Below are 24,921 nucleotides of genomic sequence, written 5' to 3'. Positions count from 1 at the left end.
AGGATGATGTTGCTGCCTTTCGAAAGAGAACCATATCCCCTTTGATGCATTCTGTACTTGCTCCCCATTCTGCACATGTAGACATTACCAGCAGTGTGCCAGCTCTGGGGATAGGCTGAAGACTATGACTGCAGTGGGGGTCAGCATGGATCAGGGGTGGCAGGGCAGAGGGCAGGGACAAGAAGTGGGAAGGGGGTAAAGAAGCTAAAAAATAAAATGTACCTTACCTCCTCACTGCTCCTCGTCATTCGTCCGCAGGCACGAGGTAAGCACCAAGGCTCCCCTGACCAATCACATTGCTGCAATGCGCATTATGATTGGTCTGAGTGCTGTGGTTCAGCGCTCAGCCAGGGAATTGGGGCCTGGGCATGTTCTCCACGTAGGTTGTAATGCAGCCTGCATGGAAAACATACAAAGTGTGCATGACTGTTTGACCGGGCCCAGAGGGCCAGCCAGTCATTGCGCAACTAGGAAGGTGCCACTACTCTTCCCCTGCTCAGAGAGCAGAGCAGACTCGCCCCGCCCACCAAGCCGCAGCAGGAACAAATAAAATGATAACAATCAGTTATTATCATTTTATTTTTCCTTTATTTCCACTGCCGAAAGAAGTGGGCGATGCTCCTCCTCCTTAGTGGAGGAGCCGCCACTGTAGGACTGACAGATTTGGGATTATTAATGAGTGCTGCAGATTGATCAGACAAGTCGACAGAATAGATCACTAGATTTTTAAAGTGCTCCAAGTGGATTGTTCTCTCTGAATTTTTACTGGGAACAGTTTTGCTTGACCAAATGGGAACTCAGTCAGGGACAGGTGGGACAGAACATCAGCCACTTTCTTCTATCTATCAAAGATTGAACCCTCTGCTTTCTTCTCTCCAGCAGTGTTGTAAAGTGTTTGGTAATCCTCTGTACGAAAAGTCATTTGTTTCCTCTTCCATTTACCTGAACCCTGATGTTCTTCTTCTACTGCATTCATAAACATAATTTTAACTAGTCCATCACTTCTACTACTTTGAGCTTCATTTTCTCCCTGTTTATGCTCAAACTTCCTTGCAGTCCTCCTTGCTGTTCTTCTGGACTTTCATCTAGGTATGGAAACAGTTGTGGACTCTCATTTAGTATCCAGGAGAGGGGCTAATGGAGTCTTTCAGCAAGTGCTTTTCATGCTTCTTGGCCATCCCAGACAACGTTTGCTGATCTTCCCTTGGCCACTTGTTTCCACATTTGGGAGTTGATGTTTTTGAGGGCCCACAGGTAGCGGAGACCAGTTTGTGTTAGCAGAGGGTATTTTGTATCAGTTTCGAAGAGTGTCAGAGTATCGGTTGGACTTTTGTAAGTGAGGCTCAATCTATGTATTTGCTGGATGTGGGAGAAATGGGCAGGTATTTGTAAGTGTGGAGCACATTTAGAAAGAAGAAAAAGCCTCTAAGGATTGTTTTTGTCCAAGAACGTGTCCCTTTCTGCACAAAAAAAATCCTGACTGCAACGCAGGCACTCTTGCACCATAGCACAAGTGTGCTTTCATTGGCGCTAGGCAGCACAGAGTGAGCCAGCGCAGGCAGAGAGCAAGAATGCACCATATCTTGATAGATATGGTGCATTCCTGCCCTCTCCATTTAACTCAGCGTAGCACAGTTGTCTTGCTGCTTTGCACCATGTCAAATAGTGATGAATCTGTACCCCAGTATCTCAGGATTACCTAACCCTAACTAGCCTCTTCTGTGCATTCCACTCATGAAGTTATATATCAAAGTCTACTTACAAAAGATACCAAGTAGGGAAATGGGTTGTATGGACAATGTCTCTCAAGGAATAGAATACTATGGGCACTGTATGCACCCCGCATTCGTTTCAGTTCTTTTCTCTTTCTTTAATTGCATTTTTCCCTTTATCAGTCTCCTGTGCACCAGACCAAAACCTTACACTGAACAGCCATAATTATATTAAATAATCCCTTTTTCTCCTTCCACTTGATTGCCATTTAGTCCTCCTTTTTTGGTACTGAAAGACTGTAGCCTTTGCAGAAAAGAAAACAAACAGAAATTGGCTTTCTTGATCTGCAAATCAAGGTACCTGAATCATTCCACATTTGGGGTTGCAATAAAAACAACTACCCAAGGACTAGACCTACATTTGACCTGCTTTGCTTTCCAGATGTTAGCTCTTCTGTCACACTGTAAACTTATTGTGCCTCCATGGCTGCAGGTATGAAGGACAACAGTAGCTCCTCCAGGAATGGAGCTCAACTGATGGGAAATTCTGTACTACCTTTTAACTTCACCTTACTTTTCCTCGCCCTGTTTATAAACCCATGTTCTCTCCATTCACCCTCACTCTCTGTTCATTCACAATCTATTTTAACTTCTTTTCACATCTTTGAGGTGAATATTGCCTTACCTCTGCTTTCTGCTCTTTGTTCATTTATGTTGACGCAACTTGACTAAGTTTACATAAAACCTTTAATTATTGCATTTTACAAGTCGTTAGCATGGCCTGGAAGTAAATCACAAAAAAACAAATGCAATGGCTTTTAATCGGCACACCAACAAAAATCGCAGATGGCATCTTAGTGGAAACAAAATTGGTGAGGCTGCCACCTACGTATATTTAGGTGTCAAAATAGATGCAAGTGGTACATTTGCATCCCAGAAAAAGGCGATCAAGGGAAAAGTGCAGGAATATCAACGGTGCATTTTCAACATTGGCAAGATCCATCTGAGGCCATGACCTGAAGCCCATGAGAACAGTAATGAAAGCAAAATTGATGCCAACCCTCGCGTACGGATCAGAGAAAATGCTAGGTGCTGAGAATACTCTACTTGATAAATGATTCAAAAGATCCTACAAACAAACCTTACGGTTACCCAGATTGGCCTCACCTGGGCAACTTTGGTTGGAATTTTCATTAACAAAACAGTCACTTGCCAGTCAGGCAGCATTTGTAAAGCTTTGTTACAAACTCCATGCAGCTGCCAATAACACTTTGGCTACCCGAGTTTGGTCTGAAAACAATCTACAACAGGGGGATTGCACTTACAAGAAATATCGTGAGAACAGCATCGGAATATTAGAACTGTGCGATCAATGGAACTCTGAAATATCAGGGCAATTCTTCAAGAAAATGGTAAATATGTCGATCAAACTGCAAAGTTGGGCTGCAGACAAGGAAAGGTTGTCCACATGTCACCATGGGTGGCTGGTGCTGAAATCATGCTCAATCTTATGAGAATCACCATTTCTTGCAGCACCTTATCATTGGAAGGTTAAACAGTCATTCCTGGCATTCACACTTGGTGAGATATCCCATTTGATTTACTGCCAAAATGGAGGAAAGGCGGCCTAGGCGAAGACCAGAACTGCTGTCTATGCCATCAGGGGATTGAGTCCTTGCTGCACGTGATATATATCTGTCCAGATACATATGACTGGTCAACCAGTGAAGAATCCTATTAAGAAGAGAGTTAATTGACCTTGGAATCAGGTCCTGCAGGACCGCACTTTTGAAGTCACTGGACCCAAGAAATACGATGTTGAACATTAGATTAGTGCAGTTCCTGGCCATCTTCAAAAACCTGATTGGGGCATAGGTCGGGTGCTGTGTGAATCTGGGGGTGGGGGGCTGTGAAGAGATTTGACAAGCTTCTGGTATGTTTTAGGGCCTGTTGGTAAGGGTTGCCAGAGAAATTGACATAAGGTTCTGCCAATCCCGTCAAGTTATATAAATAATTGGGAGCAGGTAAATGGACATGCAAGAACGGGCTTCTATGGAAAGCAACATTAGCCGCTATCTAACACGCCATGCTATGGCAAAAACCACCTAACAAGCAGTTACTTTTTGCACACTGGCACTTTACGTGCACTGTAGATTTGCACACAGGCACTTTATCCGCATATATGCTTGCACACTAGCACTTTATCAGTAGTATTACAACTGGCCCCACATCAATGAACATGTACTTTACCCGCTCCGTTGACTTGCACACTGGCACTTCAACTGCATGTAGTTTGGCACACTGGCACTTTATCAGTAGAATAACAACTGGTTGCATAGTAAAGAACATACACGCTAACTAATCAGGGAAAAAGCCGGCTTATGACCAATCAATTTTAGAGACATAAGAAGGTGCTGTGGTTGCCTCATTTACCTGACCGCCTTTTATAATTTGTACACTAGTATTTCTACTCTTATATTCATGAAGGGCAGCTAATAATGACAATTTTACCCAATTAGATGTGTAGTGGTTGCAGCTGATGTATAACAAGGTTTAGACCTTTCTTGGCTAAATGTTTTGTACCGTATGATTCTAGTCATGTTTATGGTTTTAATTGACTAATAAACTATCTTATTCATTCATTCAAGTTGTTAGCATTTTACAAGTCCACTAATATGAAAATAAATAAAACTAAATCATCCTTTGCTAATAAAGTAGAATGAATAAAGATTCTGGGGCATATTTAAAAGCCAATTGCCCTGTCGGTGTGTCACTTTTTTTGATATGGCTTTTCATGGGTTTGTAAAATATGGCCCCCTTTCCAGGGGCATAACACAGGCCCCCGCAGTCCCCGCCGTGCGGGGGCCCCAAGCTCCAGGGGCCGCCTCAGCACAGCACTCCTGCCGGAGATCTCTTGATTGAGCCCTGTTGTGGCCCCTTCACGTTCCTTGCAGGGAGGCCCCATCGATTTTCTGTACGCCTGTGCGCCTTTCACGCATTACTCAGCGTGAATGGGGCATTCCATGGGTGTTGCTGTGGATGTTCCCATGCAGCATCCATGGAACCTGACGCATTCCCATATTTAGAAGGTTTTGTAAACCTGACAATGCCTCAGTTTCTACGTCTCCCCAGAGGAGGCATAAGGGAGGCACAATGAGGAGAAATACCATCATTTCTCCTCATTTTTCCTTTTATTATCTGTGCTGCATTCTGCAGCACATATAGAAAAAGGAAAGAACCTCTCCTGATTGTTTTGTGCAGGAAGGTGTCTCTTCCTCCACAAAAACAATCACCCCTACAACGCAGACACCCTTGCACCCTGGTGCAAGGGTGCCTGTGTTGGCGCATGGCAGCCCATTGTGTACCAGCACGGAGGAAAAGGACAGGAATGTGCTGTATCTTGTAGAAACTGTGCATTCCTGCCCTTTCCTTTTGACACATGGCAGAGCAGCAGATTAGCTTGCTGTGCTGCTGTGCATCAAAATATTGTAAATGAGGCCCTCTATTTTCACACTAGTCTGCCATGATGCTGAGCCCAAGCATGACAAAAGAACAATACAATGGCCAATACTGGACTTGATTTTATGTATTCAAACCTTAACCTTTATGAATGAAACATACCGGTCCGTTTTTTACTTACGTCACTAGTTGAATTTTTATTTTTCTCACTAGTAGAACATAGCCCAGTTGATTTGGCTTGACACATGGATAGAGGATTGGGTTTGTTTTTGACAAAGGGCCACATTATATCTTCTTTTGTGTATAGCTGTATGATGAAGTATGAATGCTGTTGGTAGGATGTGCAGAATTTTTTGTAAATATATGTAAATCTGTTTGATTTGATATGTATAGCTTTGTAATTGTTTGTACATGCATAAATATTTCTTGATATGGTCAAAAATTAAAAATGTTCTACTAGTGAGAAAAATTAAAATTCAACTAGTGACGTCAGTAAAAAACGGACCGGTATGTTTCATTCATAAAGGTTAAGTTTTGAATACATAAAATCAAGTCCAGTATTGGCCATTGTATTGTTCTTTTGTTATATTCGGCTTAGCCTTACTGGGTTAAAAGCCAGAACCCTGTGGTGTTTTTTCCCAAGCCCAAGCATGAGGCATTTCTGAAAAGCAGCACCTTCAAAATGTTAACTTGATTGTCTGCACAAAATTTTATATTTAAAATGATACATAATAATAACAAAATATAAAAGAAAAACAAAGTAAATGAGTTCTTAACGTTGTGGGAAGATGAAACACATCACTTTTCAATAGGGAAAAAATCTTGCATGTAAAATAAATGGAATGTCAAATGGATTACTCAAATCGTGAAAATTAAAAATATGTTTTTGTTTGTCCTCTAGGATGTTATTCCGAAATGGCCTATCACCTATTGTAACTGTACATGTTCAAATACAAGATGCAGGTTTATTCCTGTGAAGTATTTATTCTTCTTTCTTGAAGAAAATTGTGAAGGAGAAGAAGCAGCCAGCACGACCAATTGGATGCTTTACTACTTAAATTTGAGTTCCAGCTCCTGTACATTTCTATGGAGAAAATGACAACCAAGTGGAATTTCTATAACATTGGACCAATCTCGTTGGCAATGGCGCTGATATAAGAACTATGGGGCATATTAGCAAGGAATAGCGATATTTATCGCAAAATGCGGTTATCGCATTTTTTTTATCGCTGGATACGTTAGAGGAGAAAACATGCTATTAGCAACGTTTTTCTCCATTGTGCTAAAATATCCAGCGATAGCGGTGAAATGCGTGAATATTGGTGGAAATCCAGCAATATTCACGCATTAACGCCAATGGGGACTTAACCTGACAATCCACTTCCCATTGGATAAACAGGTAAGTCATGTTTTTAGTAGGCGTTATATTATAGCGATAATCGCGCTTAGCGCACATTTTTTTATCGCTAAGCCTGCCTTGCTAATAGGCGATAGCTGTGTTAGCCACTGCTTTTAGTCGCTAACAGTTTGGGTACACCCACTTTGCATGTCATTAGTGATAAATATCACTGACATGCAAAGCGGGTCCCAAACTGGTCGCTATCGCCTAAAAGCTGTTGCTAACTGCTGTTAGCCACAGCTTGCTGATAGGTCGATAAAAATATCGCTGCTTTAGCGGCAAAAAGTGCTGCTAAAGGGCAATATGGCCCTTGCTAATATGCCCCTATGTGAGAGAAGTGGATGGAATAAAAACAAATGCACTAGATCAATCAATCAATCAGGAGTTTGTTAAAGCGCGACTACTCACCAGTAAGGGTCTCAAGGCGCTAGGGGTGGGGGGGGGGAGTTGGGGGGGTGCAGGTTCCATTCCATCAAGGAGGGGGTCTGTCGAAGAGCCAGGTTTTGAGGTTTCTTGCGAAGATGGGGAGCGATGTTGTCTGTCTGAGGTGGATCGGAAGGGCGTTCCATGCTTTGGCCGCGAGGAAGGAGAAGGAGCGGCCTCCCGATCTAGTCTTTCTGGTGCGGGGGACCACAGCGTAGGAAAGCTGGGCTGATCGTAGGGTCCTTTGGGGTGCGTGGAATTTGAGTCGGCTGTTCAGGTATGCTGGTCCAGTGCCGTGGAGGGCCTTGTGTGCGTGGGTGAGCATCTTAAAGGTGATTCTCGCCTCGACGGGGAGCCAGTGGAGTGTGCGCAGGTGCTGGGAGATGTGGCAGTGTTTTGGCAGGTTGAGGACCAGTCTTGCGGCGGCGTTCTGGATGTTCTGTAGCTTGCGGATGAGGTTTTTGTTTATTCCGGCGTAGAGTGCGTTGCCGTAGTCGAGTCTGCTGGTGACCAGGGCGTGAGTGACTGTCTTTCGGTGTTCGAGGGGGATCCATTTGAAGGTCTTACGAAGGAGGCGGAGGGTGTGGAAGCAGGAAGATGAGACAGAGTTGATCTGGCGGTCCATTTTGAGCTCGGAGTCCAGGATGATTCCCAGGTTGCGTGCGTGGTCTGTGGGGGTTGGTGGGTTTCCGAGGGCGGTGGGCCACCAGGTGTCACTCCAGGCGTCGGGGTTTGGGCCCATGATGAGTACTTCTGTTTTGTTGGTGTTTAGTTGTAGGCAGCTGTTTTTCATCCATTTGGCGACGGCTTCCATGCCTTCTCGAAAGTTGCGTCTGGCGGTGTTGGGCTCGTTGGATAGGGAGAGGATGAGCTGGGTGTCGTCTGCATATGACACGATGTTGAGTCCGTAGGTTCTGACGATGGGGGCAAGTGGAGCCATGTAGACGTTGAAGAGCGTCGGGCTGAGGGAGGAGCACACAGTCAACCAAATCCTCCTAGGACGTGACACCCTCAGAGAATCTCTTGGCCCTATTACTTATATTTTTACTAATTCAGCATTACTTGTTCTCACAAGAATGGTCTTGGTAATTTCACAGCCTAGCAATAAGTATTCCCAGGATAGTCTTCATGTCTCCACTAAATAAATATTGTTTGGTGAACAATCAATGAAAGGGTCAAATTGAGGGTCCTGATTGGTGCATCGTGATGGACCAACATCTGAAGATTCCATCAGTGGGTTGATCCAGAATTAGTTCTGTTTTGGCCAAGGACTTTGATTTTGAGTTTCAATACCTCTTGAAGACAGTGTTGTGCTTTGGGGCAGGCTCGATGTTCCTGTAATTCCTCAGGCTCTATATCAGTCTTGCTGGAAGATGTTAGGACACATGTAGACGTGAACATGTCATTTGCACTGGGTGCTTCCAGTGCATTGCAGCCCAATATACTAATTATTGCTAATAATGAGCAATGATGCACAAAACCAGTATGACCCCATTTTACATGTTTTGCACTCATAGTTAATACCTAGGAAAAAGCTAGGTGCAACAAGAAATGCAAATCACTGTGCTATAACATTGGAAGCAAATACAGGGCTGTATTTGCTAAAGTGTCTTGCAGAGCTGAAACTAAAGTTGCTGTGTTGTGTTGCATGATAGGCAGAAAGCAAGACAGCCCCATAGCTACAGGGATATGGTGCAGTCCTGCTCTCTCCCCAGTGATGGCACACAATGAAGCTGCCAGCACCATGCAAAAACCTTTGCACCATAGTGCAAATGTGTGCTTGTGTGTGATGTCTACCCTATGTGCATACTGTGCTTAGACTAACTTTTAAATGTGTTCTACTAAGTATGTGTACTGTACAGTGCACCACACATGTAAACCAGAAGAGACTGGAGAAATAAAAGCATTTCTTCTCGATAAACTGCTATCAAAACAACATTATTGTTTTATGCAAAACCCTTTCTACTTTTTTTATGGTTGAATGGTTGTATAGGAAGGCCCCTGCACCATCCATGGAATGCCCTCTTGACACTCGGTAACTTAAAAAAGTGCTAGGTGCTGCTTTATGTTACCTCCAGGTGACTTTCCAGCACAAAAAAAGTTAAGATCATATTTATCAAGGTTTTCTGTCACCCTTGAGCCAAGCCAGGGGATGCAAGGGTGATGCAATACCTACATGAGATTAACCAAGTCACGCAAGGCCACCTTGCGTGGCTTGATGAATTGAGAGTAATGCAGGGCTGTGCAAATCACTGTCTTGTGTCACTCTGTGGCAGGGAGGTGTGCCATGAATGGAGCGTGGGTATTCCCATGGATATACCCATGCATTCTAACAGATGTATCAACACTGGTAGACCTGGGAATGCGTCAGCATTGCACCCCACCCACCGGAGGCTCAACAATGTTTTTCTCTTACTGAGGGCTCTATTACGAGTCTGGCGGTCAACGGACTGCTAGACTTGCGGGGGCACGTCGGTGGCGATCTTCAGACCACCCTATAGCAATTAGAACAGTTTGACCACCATTGGGCCACCACAGCCGCCAGGGAACCACCGTTCCCAGGTGGTGTTGCGGCAGTCTTGAGGCCGCAATATGCTTGGTGGGTCTGCCACAGTCTCCCCAAGCATTTATGAATTTCCACTCCGTCGCGGTTTTCATGGCGTTTTCTACACAATGAAAACTGTGGCGGAGAGGAAACAAAGGCAACCCTATAGGGGCCCCTTGTGCCCCAGGGCCATGGAGTGCATGCAGGTGCCCCCCAGTGTGCATGCACCGCAGTTCCTGTGCGGCATGAACTTTACAATCCATGCCATGCAGGAACTGTTTTGGGCGTTCCCATTGTGGTGCCCATTTTCTGATGCACTACCATGGGAACATTAAAAAAAAGCTCACCAGATATGAGAAACACTTGTAATCCAGCAGGCAGTCCCGACCAACAGTTTGTAGGTGTGGCGGTGGTCATACCCAGCTCCGCACCACCAAATTCGTAATCAGGCTCTAAGTGTGCTGCATTGAAAGAGGAAAAGAGGAAAATGTCTCTGAGGATTGTACCATGTTACAAAAGTGCCTGCCTTTGGGCTAGGCAGCAGTTTGGGTGCTAGCACAAGCAGAGACTAGGAATGTGCCCTATAATGTTAAATAAGGCACATTCCTGCCCTCTCTCTTTCATGCAGTGCAGCTCAACAAGGATGCATGCTGCATTCTGTGGCGTGAAATATGAATAAATATGGGTCTTAAGTTTTGTGCACTGATTTATGTCACTTTTGTGATACAAACCTGGTGAATAATTTTAGTATGTATACACTCCACAGTTTGTACTCATGTTTGCTCTATCACCATGGTCGAAATAGGCATAATGTACCGCTCCAGTCAACACTATGTGTACTTGATTGTGTTTCTTAGAAATAACCAGTGCACATTACTAAGCGGGTAAAAAAATATATATACGTCTATAAAAATTGTTACTGTGAAGTTGATGTTTGCATGAAAGTGGTAATTCAAGGAAGGGAAATGTGCCCTCTACCGCCATGTCCGGTAAAAGACAGAAGCCATTAATTGTGGTGCATTGTGGATCTTCACTGGCTGCACATATCAAAGTCACAGCCATAGTGAATGGTGAATATCACATAGCCAACTTTAAACTGACAATATCAGCTCTTGATAGCATTGCATGCAGTTTTACATCTCCCCTTCAAATATGTAACTTGAGCATTCTCAGAAAAATAGTCAGGCTCAATAAATTTGCAGAACAATTGAATACGGGTGTAAAAATTCCCTGATGACATTGTAAGGAGGAACATTAATTGCATTGTGTTCAATTTTGTTTAGTTGTGATTGGATGTTAACATGTATTTTGAATATTGTACATAGAGCAAATAAAAAACTCCAAAACTATCTTGGGATTCTGTAACCCTCAAAAGCGTCTCGTGGTTGCATACAACTAAAGGCTTAATTATATTCCAAGGGTCAACATGCTCTAAAATGGAGGAAACAGAGCCGTATTTAACTGATTTTACACAGGGCTAATATGCGACTATAAACATTCGTATTAATGTACATTGTTAAATTACTCTTCATTGTCTAAAGTGGTTTTGTGAGGCACATAAATAATAAAAATGCATTTCTTCTTATCAACACGGCCTTCAATGTTTTATCATAAAACAAGAAACGAGCATGAAATATAGTGTGAGGCTCAAAGCTTTCTAGAAACTCTGTAGCATCTTTTGAAAACCTCGCTACTCATTCAGAATCATTGCACTCAAAATGTGCAGAAATGGTCTATAAACCATACAGGGGGAAATTGCAGGAAATGAGAACATATTTCATTTTTTCAGTATTGTTACTAGATTTTGTAAGAGCTGCGCGTAAAATTAGTGCTGCATCTTATAGTGTTGTAAAGAATATGAAATCAGTGGATTAATATAATCGCTTTTCATAGTCTTGCGAAAGATTGCAAAGCATAGAACTAAAGGGGATATGTACAATGAAGTGGCACCTTGTGAAGTTAGCCTCCTGGGCTTAAGGACACGCTCCGCCACTTCAGAAAAGCAAGGCTACACCATATTTACAAGAATGTGGTGCAGCCTTGCGTTTTCCCCTGTGATGGCGCTACGTTTAACAACTTATGGCCAATGCAGGCACCCTTGCACCATGGTGCAATGGTGTCTGTGTGCAGGGGAGGATTGGTTATGTGTAGGAAGGTGTCCCTTCCTGCACATAAACAATCCTTAAAATGCAATTTTGTAACTTTCATGTAGCAAACATGAAAGTTACAAAATTGCATTTTCAGAAAAGGTTTGTTTATGTTCAGGAAGGGGTACCTTCCTGTACATAAACAATCCATGGCATTTTGCTTTTTCCGTGTGTGCTGCACAAGGCAGCACCCATGGAAAAAGCAAAAACGAGGAGAAATAATGCATTGGAACGCCCACTACAACACCAACTGCACACCCATTTCACGCTAAACATAGCGTGAAAGGGTGCCTTATGTACAAGGCAGCGTTAAGCCACGTTAAGTGGCTTAACGGTGACTTGTACATAAGACAAGGCCCCTATCGCCACGGGAACGTCACTAAAAGTGACATTCCAGTGGTGATAGGGGCTTGTACATATGTCCCTAAGTCCTATAAGAATCTTATGGATGGCGGCACTTTCCACAACATAAAATAGCAAACCTTCACATGTACAACACAACACCAAAGTCATCTAGTTGTAAAATCGATGATGCCCCAATAGCACACCCTTTGCGGACATATGTCCTCTCTTGGTGATTTGAGTAACAATGTTGCCACGGACAAGCTAAGTAGGGTTTATTTCAAAACCCCGTGGTGCCATAGAAAAAAACTCAAGAACATTCTCAATATTAGTGGGGCATTTATCCAAATTAGATCTCCACCTACCTGCGGTGCACCACCACAGCACCATCCACAGTGTAGCACAGCTCAGGACATCATCTGTCAATCTGGGTGCCCGCACAGCACAACAAACCATGGGCCATGATCCAGTACAATCCCAGCCAATAAGTATGAGTGAATGTGAGTGCTCCTTTTAGTGATCACCTGCCCTTTCCTCATGTGAAAGTGCTGTTAACACATTAACAAGTTTCACTAGATGTTTAAATGATAGCTATTTCAAGTCACCAATGTAAAGTTTGCACCATTAGCTTTGTTCCTACAGTGCAGTCTACAGAACACAATAGTCCAACCTTCTTCACATACATCCAAGCACAACATATATGGTTTATACTAGGCTATCATTTATCATGTTGCTCCCAACACGAGTAACAACAAAAGCACCACATGCAATCCTACACCAGAACACACTAGAAAGAACACCCCTTGATTTTCAATACAGCACAGATATGATGTGCAATTGCATATCTAGGTGCTTCCAACATTGTTTCTCAATAAGATATGCCACACATGAACACCTAACAGAGCACATTACACAGATCAACTTTCATTCCCACACTAAATGTGTAAGTGGATTACAGCCCTATCTCCTTTTGTATATTAGGCAACTACGTCTTTTAACATTTTTTAAGGCTAGATATCTTTCACCACCTTTTAATCCCAAAGGGGGGCTGGTATAAATTGCCTAACCTGTGTGTTTGTAGTTGTGATAATATTTCGAGCTGTGACTCCGTGCATATTGTACTTGTGTGTCCAATGTTTTCCTATCTACGTCATATGCACATCAGGCCTCTGTTGGTACCGGCACACTTTAGGCAAATCAGATCCGCATTTATTTATTTACAACTGCTTGCGACACCAAAAGTATGTTTCTTTGTTGCTCGTTTTCTTTCTGGTGTCCACATAACTCCCCACCAAGTCTGTAATGCAGGGAATTCGTTATCATTGGGAAAATATAGGTCCTTACTTTAAGCTCCATTTATTTGTAAGTTTTTAAACTGTTTAGATCAATTTATACTTGATGTAATTTATCTGAGGTTTTAGTATGTTTTGTTGCTGCTATACATGGAGCTGTCTATTTTTAGATTTACTGTTTTTGTAAATGCTTTTAAGGCTCCCATTTTGGCCCCGGCTATACTAGCAACCAATCATGCCACAGATAAATGCAACATTGGCTTTTTTTCGGTGGAATCATTATGGCCACTACCAGGAGGTACTGGGTGAATCCAGAATTACAAGTTAGGTCGTAGGACTCCATCCTCACCCTTTTCTCTCCCAGTCTTTTTACAGGATAAAAGCACTTGAAATGTGTGGAAGAAAGACAGGCCGGAAATGAACAATAAGGTGTGGGAATCAGGGTGGAAATATCAATTCCCAAGCATTGCCCATTTCGCATGAGCGATCTTGGAATAGGCTGGTATTGTACAGGATATCCGTACTTCGGGGTGCATGGGCACATCTGTGGGAGTCAGCCACATACTGTAAGTGGGTCCTTAATTTTTAAATATCTAACGAACGTAAACATGTGGAACACATTCGACATGCATCAAACACAGAGCAGATGCCATATTGCGAGCTGTTACTTGCACCTTACTGCACTAAACTCTATATGACACGAAATACACACATAAAGCAACATTTGATAAACCATAATACATACATTTATTCAATACAAACTAAAACACACCAATATCACTGACCGCTATGCAGGCATTAAAAGTAGTAACATCTAGCACACAAAAACATGCATATAGCCATCAACGTGAAGGTCAGTAAGTGCCAGGCGATTGGCATGTTATCGATCTAAGATATGCATGAGCAATCCGAAAAACTCCTTGGCTGGGCCGTTTCTAGGTGTTTTGCCGCCATAGACGAGAATTGAAAAATGCCGCTCCCTCCCATTTACTTCCATCACTCTCTCCCCCTGTCATCCAGGCTAGAGAGGCACACCCTCTACTGCCGAACACTTCTATGTTACTCTCATTTACTATCAGGAAACATGATCACAACAGTCAGTCCTGCAAATGACCTCAACGAAAGGCCCAAGCCAGACCATTATGGTAGCCATACACTCACAGAACTAATTACGCGGATGCCCATTTGAGCCTTGTGTTTGAATACCACTGAGGCGTCAAGTGCACCTCATTTTCAAAACCAGAAACAAAACAAATAGTAACTTGCATTGCTCACTCACCCAGTGCCTGTCCTCAGTACCCCTCAGTGAACACAGTCTTCAATGCTCACTCCGTCAGTACCTGCCCTCAGTATCCTTCACTTAACACAGTCTTCAATGCCCAATTGGTCCGTATCCGTCCTGAGAGACCCTCGGTGAGTACCAATCCTTAGTGCCCTTCGCTTAGTGCCAGTCCGCATAATCCCTCTCCAGTGACAGTCCTTAGTGCCCCTCTGTTAGTAGCAGTCCTCAGCCCTTGTCTTCGGAACACCTCGCTCAGTACCAGTCCACAGTGCCCCTCTGTGAGTACCAATCCTCAACACAGTCTGTGAGTACCAGTAGTCGGTGCCAGTCCTCAGTGTCATTCACTATCATTCAATCAGTGCCAGCCCTCAATGCCTCTCCGTGGGTAGTACCCCTCAGCACCTCTCTCTCAGTGACAGAATGTGCGTGTTTGTGAGATGTCTTGTATCACCAGCAATTTTTATGAGTTCAACAATTAAGTGTGCTAAAGCACACCTCCTCTTCTGACGCATTAGGTAGTGGTAGTCAGCAGCGTGCATGGCGTATACACCATAGAGCGTTTACATTTTAGTGTACATATAGATTTTTTTTTGTTTTTCAACGGACTGAACTAATGTATTTTTCTTCTAGTTTATTATCAATTCTAATTTGTTTAGTAATATTGAAAGAGGTCCTGGCTAAAATTAACAAATTATGTTTATTTCTGGCGGAATTATTCGGAGTTCTGAGCTTTCCATGCGAGAGTAGATCGTCCAGGCCAGGTTTTCGCTTTACACTCAGGGATTTGTAGTCCTGTTGAAAACCTGGACTGGACGATCTACTCTCGACTTGAGCCCTGCCCCACCAAACACACCATAAATCCAGCAGTTTTGTAATTAGTCAACTGCACATTCAACCCTCCTTCGCATGTACTTTCACCATATGCATATCGCCACAAAATAATTACCCATATCAAACACATACAGTCCTTGAATTTGCTGAAGAGTTTGTGCTTACTCTGATAAATTTGCCTACAAGAAGCTAGAACCTGTTTTTCTTATACCCAATGCATAACAAGGATTTATCTAGACTCGTGTTATGTTTTCACATCAATAGTCATGTGAAGGTGGCGTGGTCAACGAATATGGCAGCGTAGACCCTAAAGGGAATTTCTCTCTCTGCAGCAAGGACATAATAAACACACGATGGTAAACACCCAACCGTTGCTGCGGACTACCTTTCTCCCCCCGGACTTGCTGGCTATGGCAGCCCTCTTCCTGGACTTTCAGACCTGGACCTCTGTGTTCCCCGCCATTTTCTTTTTATGACTCACTTCTTCTTCTACCTTTCTCCTCTGCCTTTTTAGCGATCTCTGACCTCCCCCCTCTGTCCTAGTGACCTCTCTATTGTCTCTCCTGATGCCTCTGACACAGTCCTCGCTGTCTTACTTGTTACTATCTGCTTCCCTCTCTGGTTTGTCTCACTTTCCTGCCCTTCTCTGTCCCTCCCTTGGTGCTGTGACTGTATATCCAGTCATATCCCCTCCCTATGTATATAGAGATAACTCTAATCACTAGTATATGCAGTAGCCCCGGGTGCTCTCTCCCATTTCTATGTGACTCTTAGAGTATATCCATTCATATCCCTTCCCTATGTATATAGAGATAACTCTAATCACTAGTATATGCAGTAGACCTTTGTACTCTCTACCATTCCTATGTGACTCTTAGAGTATATCCATTTGTATCCCTTCCCTATGTATATAGAGATAACTCTAGTCACTAGTATATGCAGTAGACCGTTGTGCTCTCTTCCATTCCTACATGACTCTTAGAGTATATCCAGTCTTACCCCCTCCCTATGTATATAGAGATAACTCTAATCACTAGTTTAGGCAGGAGTCCGCTCTGCTCTCTACCATTCCTATGTGACTCTTAGAGTATATCCATGTGTATCCCCTCCCTAAGTAGATAGTGATTTCACTAGTATATGCCTAGAGTTTATCGATTTGTATCTCCTCCTTGTGTGACTTTATCTCTTGTACATTTGCAATTTTTCTCTGTTTGTACCTTTTTATAACGCATGTAATCCTAAATCCGTATGTTTTCAACTGGTTCTTATGTAAGTCAAAAATTTGCAAATTCTTTTTTGTACCGTCAGTCCTTATGTTTGAAACTGGGTCCTATGTAAAGCGCTCTGACACCTTCGGGTAAAGTACGCGCTATATAAAATCGCATAAATAAATAAATAAATAGACATGCCATGTTAAAGCTACCAACGTGGAGGCCCAAATATCTGATCAATCCTGCGGCTCTGGTTGAGCAAAGTCCTTTCAGAGTGTGGCATTACACCCCTGCACCCCGCCTGCATTTAGAGACAGAGCCTCTTCCCTCTGCAGCGGGCCGGCGGACGGTCCTGAGACTGGGCCATGGGTACAGTCTGGTGCGGCACTGTGCTATCGGGGGTCAGCGTTACCCGGGGACAGGCTGGAGTGCCCACCAGCGAGATGCTTGCGCTGAGTGCCTAGAGTTGGCACCTGGGCTATCAGTGGGCTGATGTCCCAGCCACTGGAAAACAAAGGATAGGTGAGGCTGAGACAGGGGCTGTGCTGCAGTGGAGGAACAGGGAGACAGCCTGTCGTGTCTTCAGAATAACGACAGACAATTATTGTGAGTTTAGAGAGGAGCTTTATTCTTTACCTCCTTCTGTGCCCCTGTCCCTACTCTAACTAACCCCATCCTGTCTACACTCCTCCTCTTCCCTTCACCCCAGCTAGCTCCGCCCAACCTGACTACTAGACTGCTAACTACATTACATCTCCCCCTTTCTTAACAAACAATAGAAACAGTGTTTTAATCCATCTCTTCAATGAGTCTCTTTGGCGGCTGGATGTCACGACGGGGCCGCAAAGACATGGCTCCAGTAAGATCACCAGACAAGGGTTCACTTGGCTGACCTCTGCTCTCTTGGTCACCATGGTCAGACTCTTCGGGTGTGAGTATGTCAGTCATGCTCATCAGAGGTCCTTTCATGCCTCGAGGACACTTCTTTAAAATGTGATATGTTCCTGGTGACTCGTCGTTGATCAGATTCCTCAGTTAGCATGGTGCCCTTCTGTTGGGTAACCAGCAAAGGTTCATCTCGGAATCAACAGTCAGTCTTTCTTAGTTGATCCTGTTTGACAAAGACATAATCTCCTTCATGAAGGGATGGAGATCTCGCTCTCCTCTTGACATCGGCATATGATTCCATTTTGTCTTTATTGTGTTTGTCAGTCACTGTCATCTCTTGATGGCTGCGGATTGGTGACACTGCTCGCAAGGCCCCCTCCCAGGTTGGGATGCGATTTCTCATCGGACGCCCTAGCATGAGGGTTGCCGGGCATTTTCCGGTGGTCGAATGAGGAGTTGTCCTATATGCTCTGAGGACCTCGTTGAGGGCTACTTGCAGGTCCTTTTTCTCAGCCGTGGCTTGCTGAAATGTATTTTTTATCGTAGCCATAAATCTTTCGATGGTGCCATTCGCTTGTGGCCAGAGAGGTGTAGTTTTCCTGTGTTTGAAGTCCAGGTGCTTTGCAAACGCACTGAACTCGTGCCCATTAAATGGGGGTCCATTGTCCGTCTTCACCTCTTTGGGGACACCCCATGTTGCAAAGACTTCATCTAACACTTTGAGAGTGCTAGAGGCACTTGTGGATGACACGAATTGTGCGATGGGAAATCGTGAATATTCGTCAATGATGGCTACCACATATTTTCCAGATTGTAACGGTCCGTAGAAGTCCATGGCAATTTCTTGCCACACTCCACTGGGCAGGGTGGTCATTTGTAGTGGGGTCGGTGGATCACCTTTGTTGGTCAACTGGCACAGATGACAATCTTTCAGAGTAGACTCTACCATCTGGTCGAGGAGGGGAACCACACGCGTCTCCGGAGAGCTTGCTTCGTTGATACTACTCCCCTGTGGCCTTCATGGGCCAGGTTGATAACTCCCTGCCATAGTTGACTAGGAATCACAATCCGTTGACCTCGCAGTATTACTCCATCTGTGGTGACCGACAGTTCATCACAGACGTGCCGGAATGCTTGCATCTCTTGCTTGACAGCTGGGTCCATGTCATCTTCTTGAGGGTCATGTCTCCATCGATTAGTCTGAATCCGACGGAGTACCTTCTGCAAGACGGCGTCTTTTGCGGTGACCTCACGAATGACTTTCATGGGAATAGCAGGTGGCAGCGCCTGGTCGGCCACGAAATGGATGTACTCCTCAGCAATCGATGGTTTGGAGTCTGACGATGCATGAGGGTGGCGGGACATATAATCAGCCGGGTTCTCCGCCTTCCCGGGTTTGTGAACAATGGTAAATGTGTATTCCTGAAGTCTGAGACCCCACCTCTCAATCCTTGGAGGCATCTTGGATCTAGGGTTGCCGTAGATGGTGACCAGCGCCTGATGATCGGTGATCAAAGTAAAGTGCTTGCCGTAAACAAAGACATGAAAATGTTCACACGCCCAAACCACCGCAAGACTTTCCTTCTCAGGCTGTGAATACGCCTTTTCGGGATCAGACAGACTGCGACTGGAATAGGCAACGATGCGTCTCTGGCCAGAGTCATTGTCATATTGTGCCAAAATGGCCCCCAACCCAACGGGGCTGGCGTCCACAGTGATCTCAGTCTTCCGACGTGGATTGAAGTACGAGAGGCTGTCAGCCGATTCCACTGCCCGCTTGATATCCCTGAACGCCTGTTCACACTGGGGGGTCCAGTCGAACGGTTGGCCGAGTTTAGTGAGGTTGCGAAGGGGATGTCTGACGGTCGCATAGTCTCTGATGTAGCGGGCACAGTAGCTGGCCATCCCCAAGAATGATCTCAATTCACTGACATCTAATGGGCTCTTGGTGTTGTTCAGGGCCGCAATCTTATCCGGATCAGGCTTCATACCTGCATCCGAGAAGATGTGACCAAAGAATTTCAAGGTGGCCTGGTGGAACTCACACTTGTCTTTGTTCAATGTCAGGTTTGCATCCACCAGGGCATGACAAACACGATCAAGCGCGATGTCGTGCTCACGAACATCGGAACCAAACACAAGGATGTCGTCGCTGTAGTTCAGCGTGTTGGGGATGTGTTGAATAATTTGTCGGATTGCCTCCTGAAAAATTTCCGGGGCTGATGAGACGCCAAAACTCAGTCTCTTGTACCTAAAACGTCCTAAGTGAGTTGCGAATGTCGTAATGTAGCGGGATTCGACGTCCAATTCGAGCTGGTGGTAGCCTTTGTTTAAATCCAGCTTTGAAAACACCTTTGCTCCGTTCCGCGCAGCGATCATGTCGCTTAGATGCGGCCCAGGGTGGCGCTCCCTTTCGATCGCAGTGTTGGGTAGGCGCATATCAACACACAGTCTCACCTTGCTGGGAGTCCCTTTCTTTGGTACAATGACCACTGGCGATACCCATGGGGTCGGACCATCCGTGCGCTCTATGATGTCTGCAGACAGGAGTTCTTGAAGTTCGTCCTCGACTGCATTTTGAAGATGGAATGGAACACGTCGAGGGTGCTGTGCTACAGGTTTGATCTGTTCATTGATGTGCAGATGTATTTGGCATCCCTTCAATTTCCCTAGGCCTTGAAACAGCTTGGGAAACTTGCTGACGCAGTCCTGGTTATCGCTGACTTTGAAAAGAATTTCAACAAGACGGAGACGCTCCGCAGTGGGGAGGCTAAGTAAGCAGTCGGCTTCTGGGCCTTTGATGACATGTATGATCGCTGGTATGGTGATGTTGTCATGCTTGAGCGTTGTGGAGAATTTCCCCAAACACGGTAGTGACTTCTTGGACATCCAGGTAAAAACACGGACTGGTGCAAAAGTTAGTGGGGGCTTAGGGATAATTTTCTCACATTCTGTGACCGGGATGTAGTTCAGCGAAGCTCCGCTGTCCATCACAAATTTAGTGTCATGGTTCCCTACTTTAATGTCCAAGCGTGGATATTTTTTGAGTTGATCAGGATCTGCAATCATGTTCAAGTATTCTACGGTGTATTCCGAAAATCTGGATGATGATCTGGAGTCCCGGGAGGGTGATCTACGCTCCCATCGAGATCTGCGCGATTCTCGGCTGGAGTGTGACGAGCCTGAGGACAACGTGGACTTTCCTTGGACAGCTCTTATGTGGTGTTTTCTGGTGTCGGAACGAGACGACCTCGCTGGTTCGCTTTGCCTCTCCTTGTGATAGTCTCCACACATGGCTTCAAAGTGGTTTGACCGCCCACATTTCCTGCATCGCTGACCCATGGCAGGACAGGTGTCTACATGAGGATAGTCATATCCACACCTGTAACATCTTTTTGTCCTTTCCGGTCTCCGGTCTCTTCGCCAAAGTTCTCGCTTCCTGTGGTCTGGGCGCCGTTGGCGAGATGACGGTCTCGGTCTCCATTGCTTCTCCTGCGAGTACCTTCGGCTGCTGCCTTTGGTCTGGACACAATGTGCTTGTTCATGACTTACATTGCGCCCCGTTTCAATGGAGGTGGCGTGCTCCTCGGCCTGAACATAGACACGAGTCATTTCTTAGATCTCGATTAGTTCATGGGGTTTTCTCAGCAGCCGCCTCCTGAGGGTTTCTGAGTGGCATCCATCTATAATTTGTGACTTAATGGCGGCATCTGTTGAGAAGGTGTCAAATTCACAGTGTCTCGACAGTCTCCGCAGTCGTGTGATGAACGCACTCATTGCTTCATCCTTTCCTTGACGTGCTTGATGAAATGCGTGACGTTCATAGTCTACATTTCTCTTGTGGAGGAATTTTTTGTTCAATGCCTCACGCACCTTGTCATAGGTTCCAGCATCTGCAGGGGGAAGATCCTTGATTATCTTACTTATTTCTCGACCTGCGAGGTTGCAGAGGGCAATCAATTTTTCCTTGTCTACTGTTAGTTTAGATCCCTCAATGTAATCTTCGAAGTCTTCTAGCCACTCTTGCCACTTGGGGCCCATGCTCCCTCCGGTGGTCAGGGTTAAAGGTTCTGGGGCCCGCAGATGCGACCCTCCCGCAATGATGGGCTTGACTTCATTTCGCTGTGGGGAGTTATCTGGGGTTACCATCGTGGCGTCACGTGCTTCTCACCCCTTCCCTTGACTCCGACTGACCTGTCGCTGTTCGTTCGCAAGAGCTTTGAATGGGCAATTTCGGTCGTCTTCAGTCAATGTTTATTTGGTTTTGCTCGTGCTTGTTTGGCTTTGCTAGTTCAGGCTTGCTATGCCTCTTCGTAACCTGAGCGCGTCGTTTCTCACTGACCATGTGCCATGCCTGACTTTAAAATGGCCGCCTACAGTCTGCACATAGAAGATGTCCCAAAAGCTGCCTGACTTCAAGATGGCCGCCGTCACTGAATTCTCATTTCTCACGAGGCTTCACTTTCATTCATTCTATCTTCAGGACTCACCGGCAGCCGATCTCAGGGGCATCACACTCCAAATTTCGGATTCCTCAGCAGCTGCCACAGTCAGGTGAGGTTGGGGTGGGCTCGCACTTCACTTCACCAGGTCCCGCGCTCACTCGGCGATAGCGTGCCAAAGCTCACGCATCGGGAGTGAGATCCTGATGCTGGGACCACTCGAGCTCCGTCTAGAGCTCCGCTTTCACCGCGCTCGATGGCGCCTGCCAGCCGGTCTTCTGGGGGCAGCTTCCCCCGCCTTGGGCACTCTTCACCACTTTCAGAGTGGGCTCCCGACTTCTGTTCTTTCGGTGCACGCCAACTTGCACGCATCCGGCGTGAGTCGCGTTTTGGCGCAGTCGAGCGTTTCTTTTCTGCAGACGCTCGGGAGCTCGTTCCCTCGGTTCCTTTGGGCTCCCTCAATCCCCTGGCTTTGGGGAGAGGGTCACTTGCTGCTGGCCTCTCTTTTTTAGGCGGCAGCTCCGCTCCACAGAGCAGTGTTCTTTTCTGGACACTGCATGGGACAGGACACTCTCGCAGGGTTCTGTGGGCAATGGGCATGCCGATCCCACCTTCGTCGCCAGTTGTCGTGTCTTCAGAATAACGACAGACAATTATTGTGAGTTTAGAGAGGAGCTTTATTCTTTACCTCCTTCTGTGTCCCTGTCCCTACTCTAACTAACCCCATCCTGTCTACATTCCTCCTCTTCCCTTCACCCCAGCTAGCTCCGCCCACCCTGACTACTAGACTGTTAACTACATTACACAGCCCATGTGAGTTCTCAACGGGCAGAGGACCGACAGGGAACTGCGGAGCTTCGTTCTTTATAAGGTGCCTCTGCCCTATTCAGAACTGCCTCATGCCTGCAAGGGGGCGTGGATGGCTCCCAGACACAAACAGAAGGGAGCCGGCTGCATCGGGTGCCGCTGGCAAGCCTGATATGACCGCATGCGGCCCTGCAAACCTGCTTTGGCATTGTATTACCCCTCATCTCCAGCCACCTACTTGTAACTGCTGGGGGCAGGGCCGTTTCTACCATTAGGCAAGACTAGGGAGCCACCTAGGTTTACTTTCATAGGTTCAAATACAAATAAAAATTCCCCCTTTTGCCACCCTAGCCTTTTTGCCGCCCTAGGCGGCCGCCTAGTCCTGCCTAATGGTAGAAACGGCCCTGCTCCTTGGCCACACTCTTTCGATTCCCCAAGCATACAGACAGATCTCAGCAATTCGGCATTGCCACTCAACCTATAGATAGATGAAAAAGAAGACATCCCCTCATACATATCAACAGACAATTCAGACTCCACTCTGCAAAGGAATCCTAAGAACTGTGAGAAAAGGCACCTGGGCAGTCCAAATCACTACAAGGCCAAAGACAAGCTGTGTGTTAATTGTGCTAAATAAGTACCAATAACATAATAACATAACAACATATCATAAGACACTGAACTCTTTCAAATGCTGTGTAGAAACATGCAGAGATGGTATCTTTCTGTCAATGACCTACAGCTTTGAAAAGCTAAACATGTTACCATGAATATCTCCTTTCTGTTGATCACAATTTTCTTTGTAGGAAAGCATGTGAGAAGAAGGAAAAGCCAGTTCCTATTTCCCTGCAGCTGTAATGATACTCTAAAGATAATGATCTGTCTTTCACCTTAGCTGCTAGTTCTGGAAGCAGGCACTGTGACATCAGAACTCAACTGTAATTAGTCATTACAGATGCATAGTGTAGCAAACCCACTTTTTCTGTGTAGCCACCCCAGAGTTTTCACCAGTTTCTGCGCCATATTTCTGCTGGCTTTAGCACTTTGTGTGCACATGGATTAGCAGTTTTAAAAGGCCTGTACTCCCCTCTAAAGCACATATTGTACTTGGAATTCCCTATTTTGCCTATGTAACTTCCCTGTCAGTGCCCTGTAAATGATGCTTAATGTGCATCGAGGACATGGAAAGTTAAATGTCATATGTGGTCTGCAGTGTATACTTACACCACTCACATATGTCAAGAAAATATATTTCTGCCAGTAGCATCGCTGTGACTAGGCTTCAATTTAAATGTATTAAATGACACATGACAGAGAAAACTGGCTTCACCATGTAGAAAATGCCTATTTTGATATATTCATAAATAACGCCTAAAATGTGCCTGGTATGCCCACAGAGCAGGACTCTATTATATGAAAATGGGGCACACTACAGCAATGGGGCATACCACAAATTGAAGTCAGTGTACCCTCACAGTGAAACAAACCCCAAAAGGTATTTCACTATGTATGTAAAGCTAGACTTTTTAGGCTAGGTGGGAATGTAATCATTATTTACCTCCTCCACTTAGTAAAGGGAAAGAAAATGCTTCAAAGTTATTTCATGTTCAGATTTTAAAATCTGATGATGAAGTCAGTTTTTTGATAACTAGTAGAAAAGAAAATGTAAAATGTACTTTATGCTGCTTGAACCAAAACTGGCTTAAAACCAGTTTTGCTACTCATCAGACCTCCAGAGCTGGCAAGCATATGCTTGGTGGATGAGTCAACTACTGCCGCTCAGAGCACGATGGCTTGCCTCTGGAGCCAAGAAAGGCCAATGTGTATAACATCTGATCTATTAGCAGGAATTAGCTCTCTGGGAGTGGACATGAATAGAACAGAGGGCAGCTTTAGTGCTACCTCATTTGACTTGGGGCTGTCAGGGAGGGTTCCTCCTATTAAGTTCCAAGATCCCACTAGATAAACTACAGTTACAATAGGAGGGAAAACCAGTAGCCAAGAAACTGAAGACAGAAATGCCTGGTGGCATCTGGGCTCCGCTATCTTGAAACATTGGTTCCTTGGTTATTTTGCAGTAAGCCAAAGATGGGGTGCTGCAAAAGAAGGTGAGGACTGTTAGGATTGGGTGGTAGAGTTTC

The sequence above is a fragment of the Lissotriton helveticus genome, chromosome 12, assembly GCF_964261635.1.
Source record: "Lissotriton helveticus chromosome 12, aLisHel1.1, whole genome shotgun sequence".
Taxonomy (NCBI): Eukaryota; Metazoa; Chordata; class Amphibia; order Caudata; family Salamandridae; genus Lissotriton; species Lissotriton helveticus.
Note: the sequence above shows the minus strand (reverse complement) of the source record.